Here is a 26,429-nt window from a genome sequence, read left to right on the forward strand (position 1 = left end):
CGTTAATGGTCATTCCTGCATTTCACACGCAACAACGTCGCTAATGAGACCGAATGTACGTCATGAATTCCGTGACCCCAACGACATCTCGTTAGCAATGTCGTTGCGTGTAAAGCCCGCTTAAGAGTTCACTCCTCAACCAGTTTGCACCAGAAATTTTACAAGGGGAACTATTTACTTTAAAAGGGATTTCCTGTCGTGGACAATCATTTTAATATATTTAATATATAATAAAATGTAATTTTTGCCTTAAAGGGAATGTCCAGGCTTGAGGTTAACGACAGACTTTTGAATCCTAACAGGAACTGCACTGTGCACTGTGAGGATTCGCCTGTGCCAGTATCGGGCAGTCGTGACCACAAGTATGTGACTTGCATACATGTGTTCAGGTGCTGACACCTAGAGCAACTGCAGATTTTTACCTCAAGCCTGGAAAACCCCTTTAACAAACCTGAATTAAAATTCTGAAGAAAAAAAAAATATTTGCACGCAGATTTTTTACAGGACTTATAACCAGAAAGCTCATAAAAAAAAAATCGCTAATTGTTTTGCATATTTTATACTTCACCCTATACATGAGTCTCCCAAGGAGCTGAAGATACAGGGAGAATCACAAGAGACTCTGATTTCAGCGATGTGTCACTTATTGAGCTGTTTGCTGTCATTTTGATAACATCAATGTTTTCTCTGCTGCAGGTCTAGAAGTTATACAGAGCTCATGAATATGCTGGACTACCTGGTAGCACACTAAGTAGTCCTGTAATGATAATCTCCTGCTGATTACACGGTGATTTTAGCAAAACTACACTAAGCAGTCTGTCGTGTATCCCGCCGTACCTTTGGTCCCGGACCGGAGATAGGACCAGGCTGCCAACCGTCCTCTTGACAGGTCCTAGGCACCTCGCCTCAATCCCCTGTGACCGGGGGTCCGACTCCTCTAGGCCCAGACACCACCTGCAATCTAGACAGCTACTTTCGGGAGCCATTGCTCCCTGCTTCCTCCACCTCACAATTCCACTTCACTTTTCTTCAATGACACTCTCCTGACCCACCCTTCCTGACCCCTAGGTGGATGACACTATTCCACTCAAGCCACCCACTGGTGTGTCTGGTGGGTGTGGTGCAGGGTATTCATAGGATTTGATTTGCTGTTGGAGGCAGCACTGTAAGATGGGGACCCACAACCATGAGGGATGTGAATACTGCACTAAGGTAACAGAGCGTGCAGTACCCTGTGACGACCTGATAGTCCAGGGGCGTCACATATATACAGCCCCCTCCTCTAGTACATGACTCTTTTCATCTATATACAGCCCCCTCCTCTAGTACATGGCTCCTCTCTTCTATAAACAGCCTCCTTCTCTAGTACATAGTTCCCCTGCCTAATCCCCCCCTTATGCAGGACAGCGCCGCTATCAGTTCCTCTTCAGAGCATTACAGACCGGCGCTGTGATACAGGAGGTTCCGCCCCCTCCTGCGACATCATCTTTGTTGTAGCCATGACCGAGCTCCTGCGCTGTTAGTTCACTTTCCAGTAGTAAAGATGGCAGAGCATATAGACATGACAGCGGGAAAAGTGAAGAAAACCTTCTCTATGATCTGCTGATAAACATAGAGTGGCCTCTGGACCTAATGAGCAGGTGAGTGGCTGATACCAGAGAGTTGTGATCAGTCAGCAGCTGTTCCCAGTGCGGACAACACATTGGTGGACCAGACAGGATGCGTAGCGATGAAATCACAGCAGTCTGGAAGTTGTAGTTCCAAAGTTTGATAAGTCTACCTGTGCCCATAGGAAACATAAAAGTGCACACTTGGTACAGCGACTGTGTGACGCCCTGGGCAAGCCAGGGGTCACAGGTAATGACATCACCACATCCTACACCCCGGTTAGGTACACCTAAGCTAAACCTGAAATCCTTGTTGCCTTCCTCCAGGGGCTGATGTCCACACCAGGGGGTGGGCCAGGCGGTTGGCTCCGCCCACCGAGGAGTTCACAGTCCTGGAGGCGGGAAAACCAGGCAGATTAGTTGGAGCTGAAGTTGAAGATAGAGTTTGGAGGAGGAAGTGGAAGGAGGAAAGAGAGAGAGTTGAAGTGGAAAGAGAAAAAGTGACAGTTTGAAAGCCTGAAGTTGGTCCGGGTGTGTGCCCCGGACTGAGACAGCAAGGTTAGCAGGCGGCGGTGACCGTCTGCAGTGGAGGCTCATCGGAGGTTGCCGAAAGGACCGTGGACGGGTGGTGGCCCGGCGGTACCGGACCGGTATACAAAGAGAAGCCAGCACCATTGGCAGGGGCCTTTCGGATCCCGGCAAGGCTAGGAGTCGCCGTGAATTTGCCAAACCCGTCAGTGAAGGGGACCTCCGGGTCTCCAAACAACTAAGTCCCGATTGAAGGCAACAGTCCAACCGTATGAGAGAGACACCGCCACCGCCAAGTCACCAGTTTCTCAGGGCCAGCGCCTGCGGGCAAAGAGGGGCTCCTCCGGCCCATATCCAAGTCGGGGAGCGGGTTACCGGTGGGAATCCATCGCTACCAACATTTCACAAGGTGCAGGGAAAGAGACAGTCACCGTTAACTACCGGGGAAAAGCAACAGCAGCCATCCGTGGGAACCGTCTTTCCAGCCGTGTGTTTTACCGAGAACTGTGTCAACGTCTCAGGCTGAGTGAGTACCACCGTGCCGTACGGCACAGCGCCCTGCACCTCACCAGGCCCCGCACCCGGCCTGTCATCCACCCCTACCCCATCACTGGGCCCCGGGACAACCAACCCCCTACCCACGGAGTGGAGAAATAACAACAAAGCTGCTCCCTGTCACCGCTCCCGGGATCCCCATACAGAGCAGCGGTAGTGTCCACACAATCACCACAACCGTGGGTGGCGTCACAGACAATAAATCCCCAAAACCAATCCCCGTTTCACTCACGGGCGAGGAGCGCCGCTCGAGTCCCCGGGATCCGGCCCATCGCTCGAGCCACCGAGCAGCAGAGGCCGCAGCAGCACCGGCAGCCGGACCCGAGCAGTGGGAGAGCGCAGCGTCCCCTCCTCCGCCCGCGACAACTGCATGAGACATCTCCTGGTCAGCAAACTCCTCACTCCTCGCTGCTGCGGCCGGCAGTGACTCACCCACCTGCAACTGTCTCTGGCAATGTGTCCCCTCATCCCTCTGCAACTGTGCCTGCAATGTGCCCCTCTGCTACTGTGCCTGGCATTGTGTCCATCGCCTTCTGCAACTGCATCTAGCCTTGTGCCCCTTTGCTTCTTTCGCCTGGCAGCACGCCCCTCAGCAACTGTGCCTGGCATTATTCCACTTGCCCCTGTGCAACTGCACCTGACATTGGGCCCCTTTCCCCCCTTGCTATTTGGACTTGGCAGCACGCCTCTTTGCTAGTGCACCAGGCAGAGTCCCCCTTGCCAATCTGCTACTGCGCCTGCTGACTTTCCCCTCACCCCTCTGCTACTGCGCCTGGCACTCTCTGGCAGCACACCACTGTGCTGCAGTGACTTGCAGTGCGCCCCTCTGCTACTGTGCCCAAATCCTTCTATGGCTTATTTTTTGGGTAGGTCTTATTTTCAGGGAAACAGGGTAGCTGTTGGCCGAATGATAGCTGCAAGTTATCTCTCCTGACTCTCCCACACACAGGATAACGTGCTCAAATGAACTGTCCTGTGTTTTATATGAGAAAGCCGCTTCCGAACAACTTTGGTGCTGGCTTATCTCACTGGGAAGAAAAGGAACATCAGTCCAAAATCAGACGCCTGCCATGACTAATCTCCTATTACTGACCTGTAGCTTCCAGCGCCATTGATTTTAATGTAACCAGTTTTTTTGGTGAATAACTGTAAGGCGCAGGGTTAAATCTTCCCCTCACAATATAGTCTGATGTTCCCTGAGTCACTTGAGGCGGTTGTGCAAAATTTTGTGATTGTAAATGCGACGATGCGGATTCCTTTAGCGGACATAATACACACAAACCTACATACACTCAGCTTCAGGGGCGTAACGACCGTGGTTGCAGAGGTTGCCATAGCGACCAGGCCCGGCAGGTTAGGGGCCCACCCTGCAGATCAGCAGCCAGCTCCTCTCTGTGAGATAGGAGCTGCGCTGTTCTGTGGCAGACTACGCGAGTCAGGGGGGCCTGGTGTCAGCGGCCCTGGGCCCCCCTTGCCAGTCATCGCACACAGCAATGATGAAGCCATTATTCTCCCCCTGTGCCTGCGCGGTGACGTTACTCCTGTGCGACTGCTGTGCTGATGCACGCAAAGCACAGAGCGCAGGATGGGGGTACACTGATCGGAGCAGCGGTGAAATGAGGAGAGGTGAGTACTTGTTTTATTTTTTTTTAAATCAGTGAGCACACGGCCAGAGGCCTAGGGGCTGCATTATACACGGAGGCCTGGGGGGCTGGCTGCATTATTCATGGAAGCCTGGGGGGCTGGTTGCATTATACATGAAGGCCTAGGGGGCTACATTATACATGGAGATCTATGAGGATGCATTATAGAACATGAAAGACACCTTATACAAGGACTATAGGGGTGCATTATACATGGAGGATTATGGGGTGCATAATACAATATGAAGGTTTATGTGGCTGTAGTATAATACATATAGGACTATGGGGGCTACATTATAATATATGGAGGACTATGGGGGCTACCTTATACATGGACTATAGGGGTGCATTACAAAACATGGAGGACTATGGGAGTGCATTATAATATATGGAGAACTATGGGGTGAATTATAATACATGGAGAACTATGGGAAATGCATTAAAATAATTGGAGGGCTATGAGGGCTACTTTATACATGGAGGACTATGGGAAATGCATTATAATACATAGAGGACTATGACGGTGTATTATAATATATGGAGGACTATGTGGCGCAGTATAATATATGGAGTACTATGGGATGCATTATAATATATGGAGAACTATGGGGTGAGTTAGAATACATGAAGAACTATGGGAAATGCATTACAATACATGGAGGATTATGGGGGTGCATTCTATTATATGAAGAGTTATGTGGGACCCTTTATACTATATGGAAGGCTATGTGGGGGCCATTATTGTATTTGGAAAACTATATACGACGGGGGCAAAGATACAAGCATGGGATGGGAACATTTTGTGCTGAGGAAAAAAGGCTTTTTCCCTCAGCATCCAGCTATCCCATTTTCTGCTATACATCTTCTCTCAGCACCCAGCTTTCTCATGCTCTGATATGGGAAAGCTGGGTGCTGAGGGAAAACTATATAGCAGAGCATGGGGAAGCTGGGTGTCGAGGATGATATGGTATCAGAACATAGGAAAGCTGGGTGCTGAAAGAGGGATTTCAGATCATGGGGAACCTGGGTGCTGAGGGTAAGAGCCAAGTGTCAGTGTCATTATCCCGTACCCCGAGTGTCAGCGTCATTATCCCGTACCCCAAGTGTCGGTGTACATGGCTTGGGGGGGCATAGGTCCAAACTTTGCTGCGGGGCCCATCAAACTAGTTACGCCACTGGATAGGGCACATTACTACAAGATAGGGACAAGAATGGGCAAATTACTACAGGATGAGGACCCAGATGGGACCTTACTACAGGATGGGGACAAGGATGGGGTACATCACTACAGGATGGACACAAGGATGGGGCACATTACTACAGGATGAGGACAAGGGTGGGCACATTACTACAGGATGGTGACAAGGATAGTCACATTACTATAGGATAGGCTCACGTATGGGGCACATTACTACAGGATGGGGACAAGGATGGACACATTACTACAGGATGGTGACAAGGATGGGTACATTATTACATGATGGGGACAAGGATGGGAACAATACTACAGGATGGTGACAAGGATTGGCACATTACTACAGGATGGGGACAAGGATGGGTACATTACTACATGATGGAGACAAGGGTGGGCGCATTACTACATGATGGGGACACAGACAGTATATACAGACACTGTATACACAGACAGACAGTATATACAGACAGACTGAATACACAGACAGACAGTATATACATACAGATAGTATACACAGACATACACAGTATACGCAGACAGACAGTATACACAGACAGACAGTATACAGTAGACTGTGTATACGGTCTTTCTGTCTGTGTATACACAGACAGATTGAATACACAGACAGACAGTATACAGAGACAGACAGTATACACAGACAGATTGAATACACAGAAAGACAGTATACACAGAAAGACAGTATACACAGAAAGACAGTATACACAGACAGTTTTTTTTAAGATAGACAGTATATACAGACAGACAGTATACACAGACAGATAGTATACATAGACAGACAGACAGTATACATAGATAGTATACATAGACAGACAGTATATATAGATAGTATACATAAACAGACAGACAGTATACACAGATAGTATACATAGACAGACAGCTACATATTGCACACTATACAGGACACACATATCTTATATATAACACATACAGGAAGCACATAACACATACAGACAACACATAACACATACAGGCAGTACAAAACACATACAGGCAGCACATAACACATACAGGCAGCACATAACACATACAGGCAGCACATAACACATACAGGCAGCACATAACACATACAGGCAGCACATAACACATACAGGCAGCACATTACACATATAGGCAGCACATTTCACAGACAGCACATTACACATACAGGCAGCACATTACACATACAGGCAGCACATTACACAGACAGCAGATAACACATACAGGCAGCACATAACACGTACAGGCAGCATATAACACATACAGGCAGCACATAACACATACAGGCAGCACATTACACATACAGGCAGCACATTACACATATAGGCAGCACATAACACATACAGGCAGCACATAACACATACAGGCAGCACATAACACATACAGGCAGCACATAACACATACAGGCAGCACATAACACATATAGGCAGCACATTTCACAGACAGCACATTACACATACAGGCAGCACATTACACATACAGGCAGCACATTACACAGACAGCAGATAACACATACAGGCAGCACATAACACGTACAGGCAGCATATAACACATACAGGCAGCACATAACACATACAGGCAGCACATAACACATACAGGCAGCACATAACACATACAGGCAGCACATAACACATACAGGCAGCACATTACACATATAGGCAGCACATTTCACAGACAGCACATTACACATACAGGCAGCACATTACACAGACACAGGCAGCACATTACACAGACACAGACAGCACATTACACAGACACAGACAGCACATAACAAATACAGGCATCACATAACACATACAGGCAGCACATAACACATACAGGCAGCACATTACACTTACAGGCAGCACATTACACAGACACAGGCAGCACATTACACAGACACAGGCAGCACATAACACATACAGGCAGCACATAACACATACAGGCAGCACATAACACATACAGGCAGCACAAAGCACATACAGGCAGCACAAAGCACATACAGGCAGCACATAACACATACAGGCAGCACATAACACATACAGGCAGCACATTACACATATAGGCAGCACATTTCACAGACAGCACATTACACATACAGACAGCACATTACACATACAGACAGCACATAACACATACAGGCAGCACAAAGCACATACAGGCAGCACAAAGCACATACAGGCAGCACAAAGCACATACAGGCAGCACATTACACATACAGCAGATAACACATACAGGCAGCACATAACACGTACAGGCAGCACATAACACATACAGGCAGCACATAACACATACAGGCAGCACATAACACATACAGGCAGCACATAACACATATAGGCAGCACATTTCACAGACAGCACATAACACATACAGGCAGCACATAACACATACAGACAGCACATAACACAGACAGCACATAACACAGACACAGACAGCTCATTACACAGACACAGACAGCTCATTACACAGACACAGACAGCACATTACACAGACAGCACATTACACAGACACAGACAGCACATTACACAGACACAGACAGCACATTACACTGACAGCACATAACACATGATTCACATAATACTCACCTGCCCGTGATGCAATTCAGCGCCCTCCCGCGCATCTAGCTGAGGTAAGGCAGGGGTCGGCAGGCCCCCCCCAGTCTGAGATCAGCTGAACCTGGCTGGGATCAGCGCCCCTTCCCTGGGCTGAGAGCAGAGCAGCGGGCCCGCCCGGTCTGAGATGAGCGGGCGGGCCACCTCACCACCTGACCCCCCCCCCGGTCTGAGATAAGTGGGCCCTCCTGGTCTGAGATGAGTGGGCGGTCCACCTCACCACCTAACACCCACTCCCAGTCTGAGAGAAGCGGGTACCCCCGGTCGGAGATGAGTGGGCGGGTGACCTCACCACCTGACACCCCCCCCTGTTCTGAGATAAGCGGGCCCCCCCGGGCTGAGATCAGTGGGCAGGCCACCTCGCCACCTCACCACCTCACACACCCCCAGCGAATGTCTTCAGCTCACAGCGCTTACCTATCCCACTGGCTGCCGCGTCCTCGGCACCTCTGCCGCTGTTACTTGCAGGAGTGTAATGAGGTCGCAGAGTGATGACCTCACCACACTGCTGCAAGGCCCAGCGATGACGCGCTGGTGCCCTGCTCTGCTCCAATGAAATTGCCTCCACTCCACCACATGGCTAATTTGCATGCTCCGCCCCATTGCATGAAAATTAGTCATGTAAGGAGGTGAAGCGACACCACCGGGCAGCTGTGACTGGGGCCTGGTGAAGAGGAGGGGCCCGTCCTGCCGGGGGGCTTAATAAAGATAAGTATTTACCCCGGGCCTGTCCGGGCCCCCTCTCTTCACCAGGTCCCCTACACCAGGCACAGTAGTAATGCCCTGATGGCGGCCCTGGCTTTATTAAATACATGGCACACTAAGTAGAGACAAAACCTGCAGTGTTAAAAAAACACAATCAAAATGCATATTAAAAATGCAGTAAAAAAAGCAATGAAAATAAAAAAATGCAAGTAATCTGATTTACTTAACACATTAACAAGGCATTTTAAAATTTAAAGTTTGCAAAAGTGAAATAAGTAAAGCCAGAAATAGTGTTACGTGGACTTGGCCTTGCTCCCACACTGTTGACTAGATATGAGCAAGCCCTCACTAAAATGTGTATGCATCAAGTGGTACTGTTATTAACCGATGGTAGTCACCTTTACCCACAGCTTGTTTGTTTCAATTGAGTAGGAACAACTTGAATCAGAGGCTGATTCTTTTGTTGTTGGCATTTTAGTTGGGTCCAATGAGTTCAGCAGGAAATTATAAATACAGTACTGTATATACAAAAAAAAATGCTAATTAATTTTTGATCATGTCTTGTTATAACTGTTCTTAGTAGTAAAACATTACCTAAATGCATTGTTGTTTCAAATACTAATCTTCAATGTGTTGAAATGCTAGTGAAATGTATGACGTTATAGAAAAACAGATGAGCGGAGCGGTACAACTGAGTGACAAGCAAAAGCTTCTCAATCACATTAAAATTGTAATTAGTGACTGTATAAGCAGGTTTGAGGGTTTGCTATAAAGTACTTTTATCCTGCATAAATGTTGCCTTTTTTCTAAATCAATGTGTGGTTAGCACTAATGGAGCAGTCAGTGTTCAGCAGATGATGTCCCGTGCTGGGTTTGCTGTGATCAGTCATAGAAGGAGACACGGTGTGAATCCTGGCACTAAACAAGAGGTGAGTGATGAACATACTAAACCTGAATATAAGGGAAATGTATAACATCAGTAAAGTAACATCCACAAAGGACATAACCCCTAGGTACTCTTATTGCAGGAACTCTGAACCATAGGACGTTTTGCTGAGAATACAGAGTTGTCAACCGTAATAACTCGACACTGGAGAGTCTCAGCCTCAAAGTGTGGGCAGTTGGTCACCGTAGCCAGGCTGAGACTTTGTGTCTCCTAACTACCCCCCCTCTAGATAGTACATAGGAAACTATGTACTACCTAGAGGGGGGTAGTTAGGAGACACAAAGTATTTAACATTCAAGGCATTTGCCCCTAAATTAGCCCATGGTCCAGTCACAGACCAGCACTTGTAATATTATAGTCTAGAAAACATGAGCCCAGGACCAGGGATATAAATGATGGGTGACACAATAGGAAGGTGTTCACATGTGAGGGTTGGCCTGTGCTGATTGTATTCCATAATTAATTTCCCTCCTGGAAACAGAAAATAGCTTTAAGTAACCCTGTAAACAATTTCCTCAAGGGGAAGGTCCAGCCACACAAAAGCATGTAAAAGAGAGCAGCCACCAGGTGCTCCAACCCATATCAAGCTCACATATCTATGATAAGTATATGTTGTAATGTCGAGGGTTAAAATAAGATGTCATCATAGGTTAAAAGGAAGGTCCACACTGTGAATTTAGAGTAAATAATCACAGCCATTAAACCAGATAACAAACACCGAGAAGGTTATATACCTGAAGATAAAGCAGAGAAAGTATCTGTGGGCTGGAGACACCGAGAAGCAAAGCATGCCTCGACGTGCGTTTCACTGCTGCGCGGCTTAGTCAGGAGACGTGATCTCATGTGCGCTAAAATATTGGGCTCACAAGGCCTCTGTTACTGTTCGGGCAAATTGGCACGCTCAGTGCCACGTTACCATGCCCCCGGCAGGACATACGTCATCAATCCAATAAGCCCAGCAACGATACACAGCTGCAGCAGGCAGGAGATGGGGCAACACTTGCACACGGTGCATCTGTGCCTGGGGGAGAGAGAGAATTGGAATGCTGGTGTGGCGCCCCTGACCTGGTCAGGCACCACTGAGTACTGCACCCATGCTGGGGGCAGTACAATACAGGTAATCCAGTAATCCAGAAGACTGATCGAGGTGTGACTACACAGGCGCATAGTAATCAGGTCTCACACATGTACTTTTGGGAGGACTCCTGAGAATTTCCAGGAGGGGGCGTGGCCTCCATGTCCACTCAAGGGGTGTGGCGTCATTTGGCGTCACGAACAGGATAAGGACTAGACCTGTAAAGACAGGTGACCATGTGCCTGGGCGGTCCGCTTGAAAAATTGGAAGCGCCGCCATATTGCCACCATGAAAAGCACGCTGAAAAGCAACAGAAGCCCGCGCTGGAAGAAGTTACCGCCCACGAAGAGGTGTGGCTACCCAGAGATCCCCTGCAACGTCCTGACCTTGTGAGAGGGAAGGAGGAAGGTTCTGACCCTGAACGCTGGGAATGCTCTGGAGAAGTGAAGAGACTGACACTTAAGCTGCAAGAAGAAGTCACAGGCCTGCTGCTGCTGCTGAGAGAAGATCTGGAGAGCAGCGACGACGCAGAGAAGGTGGCGTTCACACGCAGCGATCCAGAGATGGGCTCTGCTGCCTGGTGGAACTGGGAGCTGGACCAGTGGTGTGAGTGGCTGGAGGCGAAGGTGCTGTATCAGATCCGGGAAGCACGCGCAGAACTCAGCGAGATGGCTGGAATCGCTCGGGCCCATGAGAAGTGGACGGCAAGACAAGCGACGCGCAGAGCAGCGACCGCCCGTACACCGGAGATGCTGCTGAGGGGTGAGTCATCTAATGTCCCTGCCAGCGCGAGTGCCCTAACCCCCGCTGCCATGACCGCGGTCCCTGGAGAGACGCCCGGCGACGCTGAACCAGGCTGCAGCCACGCCAGGTGCGGCCCGCCAAGATCCCGCTGCCGCCGCGATGCCCATCCGCACCGCCGGAGCGATGCCAATCCACACCGTAGAAGCGACGCCCATCCCCACCGCAGGAGCGACGCCGATCCAGACTGCAGCCACGCAGGTGCGGCCTGACAAGATCCCACCGCAGCAGCGACGCCCATCCACACCGCAGCAGCGACGCACAGCCCGGCCCGTCCAGCTCAGGCCACAGCAGCGATGCCCCACTCGGCCAAGCAAGACCCCGCCGCTGCGGCAACGCTAATCCACGCCGCAGGAGTGATGCTGACCCAGGCCTCCGCCATGCTGGGCCCGGACAGCCAAGACCAGGCCGCCGCCATGGTGGGCGCGGCCCGCCAAGACAAGACTGTACAATTATCTACCCCGGCCTGCAAGGCCAGAGCAGACACCGCTCCCAGCCCAAGAAAGTGGACCCCCCGTCCCTACTGGGAGAGGACCCCGAATACTGGAGGCTGAAGGCCGATCTGGAGGCTCACTTCCCAAAGGAGATGGTGAACCGGTATCTGCTCCCTCCACATGCCCACAGGAAGACTCCTGCAACATCCACGCTAAAAAGCCCACCACCCTAGCCTGCAGACAAAAATCCATCCCCAGCACTGCCACAAGAGGAGTGCTCAGAAGAACTAAGGGGGAGGGGAGGCCAGAAGACTGAGGAGATGACCCAAGAGCCAGAAATGCTGCCATATTCCCGCTGGGAAGAGAGCCCAACACCCTCAGAAGAAGAACCTCTAGCCATCACCATACCAAGTATGTACGTGACCTGGGAGCCTGCGGTAAAGAGGAGCCCCACAACTAGAGCTTCACGCCGCGCCCGCGCAAGACGAGCCACAACCCAGCAATCCCCTGACAGGTATGATGTAACAGCTAAAGACCTTTAAGATAAGCAACACCAAAGAAAGATTCGCTACCAAGAAAGGGGAATCCTTTGCCGAGGTGTAGTGGAAGACTTCAGCTTAAAATCAGGATATGGCTTTATCGTTGCACCTGGAATGAAAGAAGGTATATTTGTGAACAGAAGGGATGTAAGAGCACATTTACCCCGAGGACATCCAGGAACAAACCTACAGATGGGAGACGTAGTAGAATTCACAAGACATCAAGGAGAACGAGGATGGTATGCGCTCGACGTTACACCATGTCCTAAAGAACCTGACTACCGTCCAGCCGCTTCCATACCAGTCCCAAAATCTAGAGAAACAGCACAAGAGAAAAAGCCAAAAGAGATAATAGAACAAGAACAAGACAGAGAAAAAGAAACAGACACAGAAGAAGAGGAAAGAAAAGACAAAGAACCCATTGATGAAACCACTACGGATGATGACGACAGGTGCCACAGCCCTACAGGCCCAAGCCCTGGTGAGGAGGAAGAAGGAGCAATGTCCATGTACAGTAAAGTAAGAAGTACAGCGAGTTAAAGTACAGTTTTGCAACGTTTACATGTTCAAGAGATGTGCCCACATAGACTAATGTGAGAAATTTCCTTTTGAACTTTAACCTATGAACCTTAAGGCTATGAACTGGCTATAGCCACAAACTCTCGCAGTGTAAATAGTTACCCCAGAGGTACAACCACTACCAGAGCCAGCCTGTTTAGGGGCCTGGCTTGCCTGCAACCATGGAGCACGCCTGTTTAGGGGCCTGGCTCGCCTGCAACCAGGGAGCATGCCTGTTTATGGGGCCTGGCTCTCCACCACAAAGAGGGTACTGGTCAGCACCAACTGTGGAGGCCGCCTCTACATCCTGCCAGAAGAGGCTGAAGGCGCGGCTCCACCAGACCAGGTATACCCTGAAAACCACCAGACCGTTAAAGCCGCCTCTACATCCTGCCAGAAGTGGCTGAAGGCGCGGCCAACGGGAGAGGAAGATTGGAGGAAAGGTCTGGGGAAGTGGATGGCCCAGACCTGGATACCAAAAGGACCGGTGACCTACCTCCTGAGAGGGTTTTGAGTGGGTTAACGGACTTGTGGGTGGAGGGTGGTGATGTATGGTACCTGGTGGTTTTAAAATGTTTTAAAATGTTTTAACTATTTTATGCATTTTAAAATGTTGTCTTGCAGCCCGAGGACGTGCTGGTGATATCTAAGGGGGAATGTGGCGCCCCTGACCTGGTCAGGCACCACTGAGTACTGCACCCATGCTGGGGGAAGTACAATGCAGGTAATCCAGAAGGCTGACCGAGGTGTGACTACACAGGCGCATAGTAATCAGGTCTCACACATGTACCTTTGGGAGGACTCCTGAGAGCTTCCAGGAGGGGGCGTGGCCTCCATGTCCACTCAAGGGGTGTGGTAGAGAGCCTGGTTGCTAGGTGGCGTAGGCAGGCACGAGTGGGGAAAGGAAGAAAAGAGGAGGAGTTAGGCAGTTAGTGAGAAGACAGCGGAGAGAGCAGATGTGCAGGTCCCACAAGTGAGCCGGTTAGTGTGGAGCTCAGGGAGATTAGACTGAGGGCTGCTGCAATCTAAGTGGAGGGTAGTGGAGCTGCTGCAATCTAACAGTGTCCACACAGTGACTACCGATAGGGGAGACCTAGTAGTGCCACCCGAAATCCACCCAAGGCTAAAGAGAGCAAATGGGTGGCAGAGTAAGGAGACTGCTGGGGAGGTACCAGGCCCGCAAACAGGTGACAGGTCCCAGTGCAGAAATAGATTCACCTTTCTTCTGCCAAACCTGCCTGAGGGGGCACTTCAAACCCCCAAGACAACACCACAGAGTCCGCAGCCACGTAGCAAAGAGAGGGCCCATAGTTCACAGGAGGCAAGCAGCCGGAGTGACCTGGTCCAGGCTACAAGCAAACGGGCCAAAATGAGGGGAGCAGCAACTTCCCTGGGTGACCCCCGTAGGGACTGGAAGTCGGGGTCATTACAAACAAGAGAAGGGCTAAGGAAGGCGAGTCAGTAGCCACCCTCACAAGTCAGCCTGAAGGACGCCTGGTTCCAGCCCAGTTCATCCCAGCTACGCCTGGGTTACTCACCCTGCCATCAACAGTGAGTAAAACCCCTGAAAGACATTCTGCTTGTGTTTGAGTCATTCTGCGCCTTGTGGTTCCACACACTTACACAGGGCCCTGGGGCTTGCCTCACTCTCGGGAGGCCACTACATCTAGCTGCATTGACCATCAGCCCCAGGCATCCCTTAATCTGCAGTGGCGGTCCCCACTGACCGCAATTCCTAGAGTGGCGTCACGACGATCCTAAAAGAAGACATCTTACCTGTGACCAGACTGTTCCATCCACGTGGAGTCCCTGATGGTAATGCACCGCTGCACCGCACCTGTGGGGCTTTACACTGGTGTGTCAGTATCAAGGAGATATTCAGCAAGAGCCAGGAACAGTAATGGGGCATAATAACCTACAGGGACTAATCAACTAAATACACAGCAAAATATGCCCAGATCACATCAGTTATTTGTCTATTTGTGATGTATTAGATATAAATGCATAAACAGAGCAAAATATAAGTAACCCCAACCATTACAATATATAACAAATACTATAAAGAAATAAACAATCAGCCCTGAGGGATGTAGCTACATAGCAGATCAATGGGCAATCCTAAATAGTTGGTGTATCCCACAAAAGACAAGGAAGTCCCTAGATCATATGGCGCGCTAACGCTGGCAGATTCAAAATGATCCAATGGAACTCCCAGGAAGAGTAATAACAGAAGCAATATATAAGTGGTAATTCCTAACGATGCACGAAATATCAGAATTTAGGATCCAAACTATAGTTCAAAAATAAAAATCATGCAAGATACTGTAGATATAACCCCCCGCCCTAAAATGGCGCAAAAATCATAAAAAGGATTTGAAACTGGTAGCTTCATTCAGCCCATAGGGAATGACTCTGTTGAGTGTCACCATCTATCTAGTCTCCTTCTGGAGAAATCTCCACTCGATGATACACCCCAAAACTCATATACACATGGTCAATACTCTTCATTATAAAGCCCTTGGGATTGCTTCAATGGTAAAGGAAAAAGTGTTTAGGGATTATTTTCAGTTTTTCAGGTTCCTTAAAAAGACTTTCTAGTCAAGGGTATTAAACACATGTATATGGGTGTTAGGGGGGGTGACATCAAGCGGAGACTTCTCCAGAAGGAGACTAGGTGGGTGATAACACCCAACACGATCACTCCCTACGGGCTGAATGAAGCTATCAGTTTCAAATCCTTAAGGCCCCTTTACACACTGCAACATCGCAAATGACATCGCTGTAACGTCACCGGTTTTGTGACGTAATAGCGACCTCCCCAGCGACATTGCAGTGTGTGAAACACATCAGCGACCTGGCCCCCGCTGTGAAGTTGTGATCGCTACAAATCGTTCAGGACCATTCTTTGGTCCTTTGTTGTTGTCCTTTGTGCAGCATGATCGCTAGAAAGTCTCAGTGTGTAAAGGGGACTTTACAGCGACTTCGTTAGCGACTTCCCTTTGAAAAAGCTGCTTTACAACGTCCCCAATGACTAGCTAGGTCGTTCTGCAGGTCCGTATCGCTGTTGCGTCGTTTTCCAGGTTTGCCTGTTTGACAGCGCACCAGCGACTCACCAGAGACTTTGTAGCGATCCAGGCCAGGTTGGGATCGCTGGTGGGATCGCTAGAAAGTTTCAGTGTGTAAAGGGGCCTTATGACGCATGAGGACACACCATATGATCTGTGGACTTCCTTGTCTTTTGTTGACCACACCAACTATTTAGGATTGCCCATTGATCTATGTAGCTACATCCCTCAGGACTGATTGTTTATTTATTTATGGTATTTGTTATATATTGTAATGGTTCAGTTTACTTACACTGGAGATCAAAATTAGAGAACAATATATGATCACTTGCTGTTTTTGTAATCTACATTGAGCAACATTTCAAAGGTTTTTTGTAAGGGGTACAGCATGACACTAGAACAATGTTTTACAAAAGATCCAAAGTTTTTCAACATAAAACCTTTATTTTGCCCAAAAAGTGATGATTATATTTAGAGAACAGCAATGACTGTAGTAAAGAGAAAGATAAGTAAATTTTCTGATGGTAACAACAGTTATCAATCAGTAGGAAGTGTACAGGCCTTTGCTTTGAATGACTTCAGCACATCTGCGGCCACAGGACATCACTAGTCTCTCACATTGCTCTGATGTGATTTTGGTTCAGTATTTTTCCAGTCTCTTCCACAGTTCTTTGACTGTGGTGTGTTTCTTGGCCATAATTTTGTCACCAAGGATTTTCCAGAGGCTTTCTATTGGGTTTAGATCAGGACTTTGGGCTGGCCATTTCATTGTGTCAATGTTTTCTGTTTCAAGGAACTGCTTTCCCTGTTTTGCTGTGTGCCAGTGGGCATTGTCCTGCATGAAACTTGCTGGTTGAGTGATGAAGACAAGTAAGGAACCACAAGATGTTGAAGAAGGTTCTGTTACACACTTGCATTCACTCTGCCATGTAGCTATATGAGAGGTCCAACTTTCCTGCAGAAAACATTCCCCAAACCATGACACTTTCTACACCACCTTTCAGTGATTTCTTAACATCTTAACAGACTTTGGATTCAGTCTTTCCCCAGTTTGGCAGTGAATATAATACTTCCCATAAGACCCAAATAAATTAAACTTGCTTTCATCACTAAAATGAACTGTGGACCACTTCTCCCCTGTCCACACAACATGCTCCTCACCAAAGGTGAGTCTAGCCTTTTGACTCTTTCTGCTAATGAGAGGTTTGCTCACTGCTTTCAATCCAAATGCTCTTAAGCGTCGTGACACTGTATGACAAGACAGATCCTTACCCTGTTCAGTGCTAAACTGGCAAGCAATTCCAGCTGCAGTGTTGAAACGATTACCCATGGAGATTCTCCACATTATTCTGTCCTCTTTTGGATATGTCTTTCAAGGGCGAGCAGCCTTCCTGGGGTACTTGAAAGAGTTTGTGATGTTGTAAAGATGCAATCTTCTTGAAATCACAGACTTGGAATGACCAACTTTTCTTGCTCTGGCTGATAGGGTCACCCCTTTGGCCATCATCTGGACAACCTGCTGCCAGAGTGTTTCAGTTATTTTGGAATGGCACACCATTTTTGCAAAGTTAGGGTACTTTCACACTTGCGTTCAGCGCAGTCCGTCACTATGGAGAATAGCGCAGTCCGTTAACGCACTGCGCTATTCTCCATAGACTTGTATGGACGATGCACTGTAACGCAAGTGTCAGCGTTGCATCCGCTGGACGCACGCAGAGTCGTTATTTGGACGATGCGGAGGGAACGCAGCATGTAACTTTTTTTGAGCGGCGGAAACCTTTATTTTTCACTGCGCATGCTTTTTTTTTTTTAAATCACAGAAACTTTATTTTGTTTCTCTGTGGCCGAATGTTCAGCTGAGCGCCCGGCCGCCGGCATGTGAGAATGTTCAGCTGAGTGCCTGGCCGCCGGCATGTGAGAGCGCTCAGCTGAGCGCCCGGCAGCCGGCATGTGAGAGCGCTCAGCTGAGCGCCCGGCCGCCGGCATATGAGAGCGCTCAGCTGAGCGCCCGGCAGCCGGCATGTGAGAGCGCTATGCTGAGCGCCCGGCAGCCGGCATGTGAGCACTCTCAGCTGAGTGCCCGGCCACCGGCATGTGAGAGCGCTCAGCTGAGCACCCGGCCGCCGGCATGTGAGAGCGCTCAGCTGAGCGCCCGGCAGCCGGCATGTGAGAGCGCTCAGCTGAGCGCCCGGCCGCCGGCATATGAGAGCGCTCAGCTGAGCGCCCAGCAGCCGGCATGTGAGAGCGCTCATCTGAGCGCCCGGCTGCCGGCATGTGAGAGCGCTCAGCTAAGCGCCCAGCTGCCGGCATGTGAGAGCTCTCAGCTGAGCGCCCGGCCGCCAGCATGTGAGAGCGCTCAGCTGAGCGCCCGGCCGCCGGCATGTGAGAGCGCTCAGCTGAGCGCCCGGCAGCCGGCATGTGAGAGCGCTATGCTGAGCGCCCGGCAGCCGGCATGTGAGAGCGATCAGCTGAGCGCCCGGCCGCCAGGTGATCAGCTGATCCTTCACAATAGTCTGCTGCCGGTAAAACCGTAAAGAAGAAAAAAAAAAAAAAAGCTTTCCATTTTGTACGATCCGTTGTGCCATTATATGCAACGCATCCATTGCATCCGTCACACAACGCAATGCAACGGATGCCATTCAACGCAAGTGTGAAACTAGCCTTAGTGCATACTGGAAAGTTAGGCTGCCAGTTAAAGAGGGGCTGTCAGATAATTAAGGAAATTTAGCACCAGGTGCCAGATTAACACCAATAACTTGCAGTTATCTGAAAGTGTTCTCTAATTTTGATCAGTGTTCTTTTACATTTATCTCATTTACATTTTTATTATATGCTTTACAATAAATTCAATTTATGAAATCAGCTTAAAATACTGCTAGTTTACTCATGTTAGGATATAATCACAAAGGACTACACAATAACCTTAACATTTAGGAAATTGTGTGTTGTACTCTAATTTTGGGACCCTAACTCAAAACCTTTAAAAATTAACATTTATTATCATTCTTAAATGCTTATCCATTCAAACCACAGAAGATAGGAAGACATTATTCATATACCATTACTATCTCCTATGGACTGACAGGCCGTGGGCCTGGGTCTCCTATATTATCCCTTTTTATATCTCCCTATTACAGGGGATTGCTGTATTAGGGAAAGCTAATCAAAATGGAGAATATAGGAAACTCAGGTCTGCGGCCTGTCAGTCCATGAGATAGAGAGACATTATTCATATATCATTACTATCTGCTGTGGTTTTAATGGTTAGGCATTTAAAAATGATAGTAACTGTTAAGTTTTAAAGGTTTTGAGCTAGGGTACCTCTAGTTGCCTATGGTAAATTGTGTGTAATGTAAATTAACCCTACGCTAACCAGGTAGCAGTGGAGGTTAGTGTTGGTTCTCTAATTTTGATCTCCCGTTTATATTTTGCTCTGTCTATGCATTGATATCTAATGCATCACTAGTAATCATACACCTGATTTGATCTGGGTAATTAACCCCTTTTCTAGATTTATATATTGCTGTGTGTATTTAGTTGATTAGTCCCTCTAGTTTATGTTCGCGACTCTTGCTGCATATCTCCTTGATTCTGACACACCAGCATCCCAGTTCTCTCCCTCCCCAGGGCCCAGATGCACCACGTAGCTGTGTAACGTTGTGCCACGGGTGATAGACAGTCATGTGGTTTCTGGCCATAGAAGGTCACAGCATTTGGTTGCTCAAAATGCTCCCTGATTTTCTATTGTTCCTGCTGTCAGTGTTCATTGGTATAGGTAGCTTTCCTGTTGGATTCATCTCTCCGCCTTTTGGACCCAGCAGGAGCTCGCCTTCCACTCATCTGCTGATCATCAGCATTATATTGGTGCTTAAATACCCTTATCTTCCTTGCACTGGTTCTGGTGATATTTTTCAGTTCATTCAAGCCTTGGTTGCAAGCAGGTGGCTTGTACTCCTCTATGGTATTATTGCTGAAAACGTAGCTGAACTTTTCTACCTGTGTCATCTATAGATAAGTGGTTCATGCATTTTCCTCCTGTGTGTCCTCCTTGTATCATCTATAGTGTTTAGTGGGGTTGACGAAGAGGTCATCCCATCCATTCCCTATTTAGTGCCCAGCACTAGGGATACCTAAGGTCAGGTATCCGGCTTGGCACATAGGTGCGGAACCTAGCTAGGGTGATGAGGGACCCTAGGGACCAGCAGTAGGTTTGGTCAGGGGTCACCATCTTCCTTTTTCCTAGACATAGGGTTTACCTTCCCTTTCACCATTATCTTGGTACTTCCCCGTAGCTAGCGTGACACATTGCCATGGTGATGCGATGATAGACGCATGTCCTCCTTCCCACCATCCCTCCCCAGCTCCGGCCATGTCACTGTCGGGGGCGGAGTAACATGGCAGTGACCGCACCGATTTGCCTGAACAGTAACAACAGCCTTTTAAGCTCAGTATTTTAGGACCCCACAAGCACACATGAGACCACCTCTCCTCATGAAGCCATCCAGCGGTGAAACATGCGTCGACGCTTGCTTAGCCTCCTGGTGTCTTCAGCTCCCAGATACTTCCTCTGCAGATATACAGTATAACCCTTTGTGCTTGTTATCTGGATGAAATGATGTTATTACTTACTCTAAATTCACAGTGTGGGCCTTTTTACTTATGACTTGCTATATTATTCTCACCCCGGCATAACCACATATACTTAGCATAGATATGTGGGCTTGAAATGGGTTGGAGCACCTGGTGGCTGTGCTCTTTCACATAGTTTTGAGTGGCTATCTTTTATTTCAGCCATTCTGTTTCTGCTTGCTCTACTTTGCACTATTATATATGTCGTTTAGACTTATATTAATAAAGTTATGGATTTTATTATGTTCTTGGTCCTCTGTTTATGGTTCCCCTGCTCAGTGATTGTCTTCCATGTCACTTACTCAGGGTGCCCCATTGTCTTGGGTTTCAGAAGATAACTGGATCATTTATGTATTTCTTTTAAATTAATGCTCTCTTTTTATTTTATAACTGTTTTGCATATTTGTGTGTCGCTTTACATTTAGCGTCAATAGCTTTTCTTGTAAGCACTATATTTTTTATTTTAAAGCCTAAAACTTTAATAAGTTGGATCCTTTTAAGCACTACTGAATCCAAAGCCTTACAGAGAAGTGTAGGACCCTTTTTGATTGTCAGACAGTAGCATATTTCGGGGACCTCTCACCTTCTGTGTTTAAAGGACAGCCCGAACTGCTGCCTCGAAGGGGCTCAAGGAAGGGCAGCATGCCTAAGGAAGGGTGCTAGGCCTTAGTGGCAGAGAAGGGGTTAATTTGTGGGGTGTTTTTCCTGGGAATGTGACGCCCTGGGCAAGCCAGGGGTCACAGGTAATGACATCACCACACCCTACACCCCGGTTAGGTACACCTTAGCTAAAGTTAAAAATCCTTGTTGCCTTCCTCCAGGGGCTGATGTCCACACCAGGGGGTGGGCCAGGCAGTTGGCCCCACCCACCAAGGAGTTCACAGTCCTGGAGGCGGGAAAACCAGGCAGTAGAGTTGAGAGTTGAGTTCAGTGGAGGGAGTTGAGTGGTAGAGGAGCAAGGGAGAGGAGCAAGTAAGAGGAGAAAAGTAGTAAAAGAGCAGCCTGAAGTTGGTCCGGGTGTGTGCCCCGGACTGAGACAGCAAGGTTAGCAGATGGCGGTGACCGTCTGCAGTGGAGGCTGATCGAAGTTGCCGTAAGGACCGCGGACGGGTGGTGGCCCGGCGGTACCGGACCGGTACACAAGGAGAAGCCAGCACCAGTGGCAGGGGCCTTTCGGATCCCGGCAAGGCTAGGAGTCGCCGTGAATTTGCCAAATCCGTCAGTGAAGGGGACCTCCTGGGTCTCCAAACAACTAAGTCCCGATTGAAGGCAACAGTCCAACCGTATGAGAGAGACACCGCCACCGCCAAGGCACCAGTTTCTCAGGGCCAGCGCCTGCGGGCAAAGAGGGGCTCCTCCGACCCATATCCAAGTCGGAGAGTGGGTTACCGGTGGGAATCCATCGCTACCAACAGTGAACTTAGGTGCAGGAAAAGTGACAGTCACCGTTAACTACCGAGGAAAAGCAACAGCAGTCGTCCGTGGGAACCGTCTTTCCAGCCGTGTGTTTTACCGAGAACTGTGTCATCGTCTCAGGCTGAGTGAGTACCACCGCACAGCGCTGCCCCCGCGACCCTGCACCTCACCAAGCCCTGCACCGGCCCTGCCATCCCTCATCCATCACCTCATCTCTGGGCACCGGGACAACCACTTCCTACCCACGGAGGGGAGAATTAACAACTCTGCTGCTCCCTGTCACCGCTCCCGGGATCCCCATACAGAGCAGCGGTGGTGCTACCAAAAATCACCACAACCGTGGGTGGCGTCACGGACAATAAACAATCCCAAAAACCAATTCCCTTTCACTCACGGGCGAGCAGCGCCGCTCGAGTCCCCGGGATCCGGCCCATCGCTCGGCCGGACCCGAGCAGTGGGAGAGCGCGGCGTCCCCTCCTCCGCCCGTGACAACTTGGCGTCATGAACAGGATCTTACCGCTCTGCCGTCTGGTAGAGGTGCGCCTTGTTACCGCCGGAGGTGTCCGGCCGAAAAATTTCAGAAGCCGCCATCTTTGGCGCGAAAAGTTCCCGCTCGAGCTTCTTCTCGAGTAGTGGAGGCGCGAAAGCCAAAACCCCGCCCCGATAGAGGAGGGGCCGGAAAGAGGCTAAGGGGGACGAAATGGCGACTGGTCGTAGCCGCAGCTATAAAAGCAGGGACGCCAGGACTCTGCAGCCATCTTGTTCCTGGGAGAAGCCACCAGCAACATGTGGATGCCGTCCTGAAGCACCGTAGCCCCCGCGCCTGGAACCGCGGCGTGGGTGGATATCCGGACCGCGCAGCTCTACCAGAGGCTGCAGGTCAAAATGCAGCTCCTCATGGAGGAGTGGGAGACCGACATGGCGGAGGTTATAGCGGCCGTGCGGAGACGCGAGGAGGAAGCTGAGGAAGGGAGGGTGAGTGACCCATGCCCCGATGCCCTTGAAGGGCCGGTCATCGCGGCTGCGGGACCCATTCTAAATCCTCTCAACCTGCTACCCCCCTCGCCACCCGTCCCGGAAGCCGTGGCCCCGCCACTAGGCCCGCTACCACCGCAACCGGTAGCGATACCCAGCATGCCCGCCCCGGCGGGCCGACCTGTAGCCGGAGCCCGTAGCTGACCGGAGGTGCTGCCGTGGAAAGCCCCGAAGTCAGAACCGGAGGCGTCCCCCGAGAAACCCCCCGATCCGGAGCCGACAGCCCGCTCCGTGCCGAAGGCCCAGCAGAGGAAAGCCCCTGTGCCCATCCCCCACACCTCGGCTGAGGTTGCGCCGGGTTGCCGCTGCAAGGTGGCGTCCAAGGCCAAGTCACCGCGGGACCTGCCGCTCAGATCAACAGTAGTGGGCAGCGTCCGAGAGGTCTCGCGGGGCCCGACCCGTGCGCCGGAGCTCGCAGCAGCGCCGTACTGGGACAGGGAGCCGGTACCGTTGGGCCTGGAAATCGAGGAGAGAGAAAGAAGGAAGGCGGAGATGGTGGCCCGTACGATACGGGAGAAGGAGAGCCTGAGACAAGCGACCTTCCGTGTCCGGGGCCCGCTGTACGAGGGGCAGGTGAGGCGGTTTGATGTCCGCCGGGGCTATGGATTCATTTATGAACCGGGCCTGGAGGCCGAAGTGTTTATAGCCCGGCGGGATGTGAATGCTCACCTGCCAGAAGAGCACCCAGGCTGCAACCTGATGCCAGGGGACCTCGTACAATACACCCGGCACTGCGGGGAGAGGGTGTGGTTTGCGCTGGATGCAAAGTTAAGGGGCAGCCAAGAGGCCCGAGTGAGCACCGCACCCCCTCCCTCAGGTGATGCCGAGGACTCTGAGTGATGGCAGCGGAGCACCGTTGCACCGTCCCCGTTGGGACCACCTGTGTGTACAAGTTAAAGTTTGGAAAGTTTTGAAAGATAAAAATGAAAATGATTACCGAAGCCTCATCTGATTGAACCGTGATTTGGAACCGGCCGTTGCCGGCATTGTTGTCCCCGTGGGGACCATCCACAGTTGTTTTACATAGAAACTTCTATGAACAGGCCCGAGAACTTGCAGGGCAACCACAAACGTTAGTGGGTTGTAAATAAATATGTTTGTTGCAGCTTACCGTTACCGCCTCCGGAGAGGCAGATTGGAGGGAGGGCCCGCAGTGGAGCAGGCTGGGGCCCAGCCACCACCGGAACCGGTGGCTACCCTCTGGAGGGGAAGGACAGATCCCGCTCGGGTAACTTGGTTCAGGACTGGGGTCAAGGGGTGCTGCCTGTTTCTTAGGGGCAGCATCAGGGCCAGGTTACTTGGGTGGGAGAGCGGCAGCCGCAACCGTTAAAACCGTTACCGCAACGTTTAAGAAAAGTGCCTCCCGTTGTGGGATGATGTTATTTTATTTGTATTATGTTTTTATCTTTTTCAGAAAAATAAAACCGGTGTTGGACGGGCAGCCCGCGGACGGTCTGCATTTTGCTAAGGGGGAATGTGATGCCCTGGGAAAGCCAGGGGTCACAGGTAATGACATCACCACACCCTACACCCCGGTTAGGTACACCTTAGCTAAACTTAAAAATCCTTGTTGCCTTCCTCCAGGGGCTGATGTCCACACCAGGGGGTGGGCCAGGCGGTTGGCCCCACCCACCAAGGAGTTCACAGTCCTGGATGCGGGAAAACCAGGCAGTAGAGTTGAGAGTTGGGTTCAGTGGAGGGAGTTGAGTGGTAGAGGAGCAAGGGAGAGGAGCAAGTAAGAGGAGAAAAGTAGTAAAAGAGCAGCCTGAAGTTGGTCCGGGTGTGTGCCCCGGACTGAGACAGCAAGGTTAGCAGATGGCGGTGACCGTCTGCAGTGGAGGCTGATCGGAGTTGCCGTAAGGACCGCGGACGGGTGGTGGCCCGGCGGTACCGGATCGGTACACAAGGAGAAGCCAACACCAGTGGCAGGGGCCTTTCGGATCCCAGCAAGGCTAGGAGTCGCCGTGAATTTGCCAAATCCATCAGTGAAGGGGACCTCCTGGGTCTCCAAACAACTAAGTCCCGATTGAAGGCAACAGTCCAACCGTATGAGAGAGACACCGCCACCGCCAAGGCACCAGTTTCTCAGGGCCAGCGCCTGCGGGCAAAGAGGGGCTCCTCCGGCCCATATCCAAGTCGGAGAGTGGGTTACCGGTGGGAATCCATCGCTACCAACAGTGAACTTAGGTGCAGGAAAAGTGACAGTCACCGTTAACTACCGGGGAAAAGCAACAGCAGCCGTCCGTGGGAACCGTCTTTCCAGCCGTGTGTTTTACCGAGAACTGTGTCATCATCTCAGGCTGAGTGAGTACCACCGTGCCGTAAGGCACAGCGCTGCCCCCGCGACCCTGCACCTCACCAAGTCCTGCACCGGCCCTGCCATCCCTCATCCATCACCTCATCTCTGGGCCCCGGGACAACCACCCCCTACCCACGGAGGGGAGAATTAACAACTCTGTTGCTCCCTGTCACCGCTCCCGGGATCCCCATACAGAGCAGCGGTGGTGCTACCAAAAATCACCACAACCGTGGGTGGCGTCACGGACAATAAACAATCCCAAAAACCAATTCCCTTTCACTCACGGGCGAGCAGCGCCGCTCGAGTCCCCGGGATCCGGCCCATCGCTCGAGCCACCGAGCAGCAGCAGGCCTCCGCAGCGGCGGCGGCCGGAACCGAGCAGTGGGAGAGCGCGGCGTCCCCTCCTCCGCCCGCGACACAAGCGTCACGGCCTTGTGATCCGGTGGCGCGGTCACAAGGTCCGCAACGCGGTCACGTGCACCAGAGTCCCGATTACCTGAGCTGGAAGTGACATCTTGGGATCGCAGGACCGGATCCGGCGGCTCAAGATCTGAATTTGCCTGCTCGGGATCAGGTGACACCGCGGCAAGGTCTGGATAATCTGGAGCTGTGGCCTGCACTGGGGCACAGGGCCTTGGCGACCATCGACATGCAACGGCGGTCTGGTGCAGCAAGAGCAGGCCAGCGGAGGAGCTGGACGAGATGGTGGATGGAGGATGGCGGCGACAGAGCATCATGGGGGCGCCTGTGGGCGTGGTCCCGGCAATTCTGGCAATGGTCGATTGGTTTCTGTGGATCCACGGATGGCAAT

Source organism: Anomaloglossus baeobatrachus, chromosome 2 (genome assembly GCF_048569485.1).
Source record: "Anomaloglossus baeobatrachus isolate aAnoBae1 chromosome 2, aAnoBae1.hap1, whole genome shotgun sequence".
In the NCBI taxonomy this organism is placed as follows: domain Eukaryota; kingdom Metazoa; phylum Chordata; class Amphibia; order Anura; family Aromobatidae; genus Anomaloglossus; species Anomaloglossus baeobatrachus.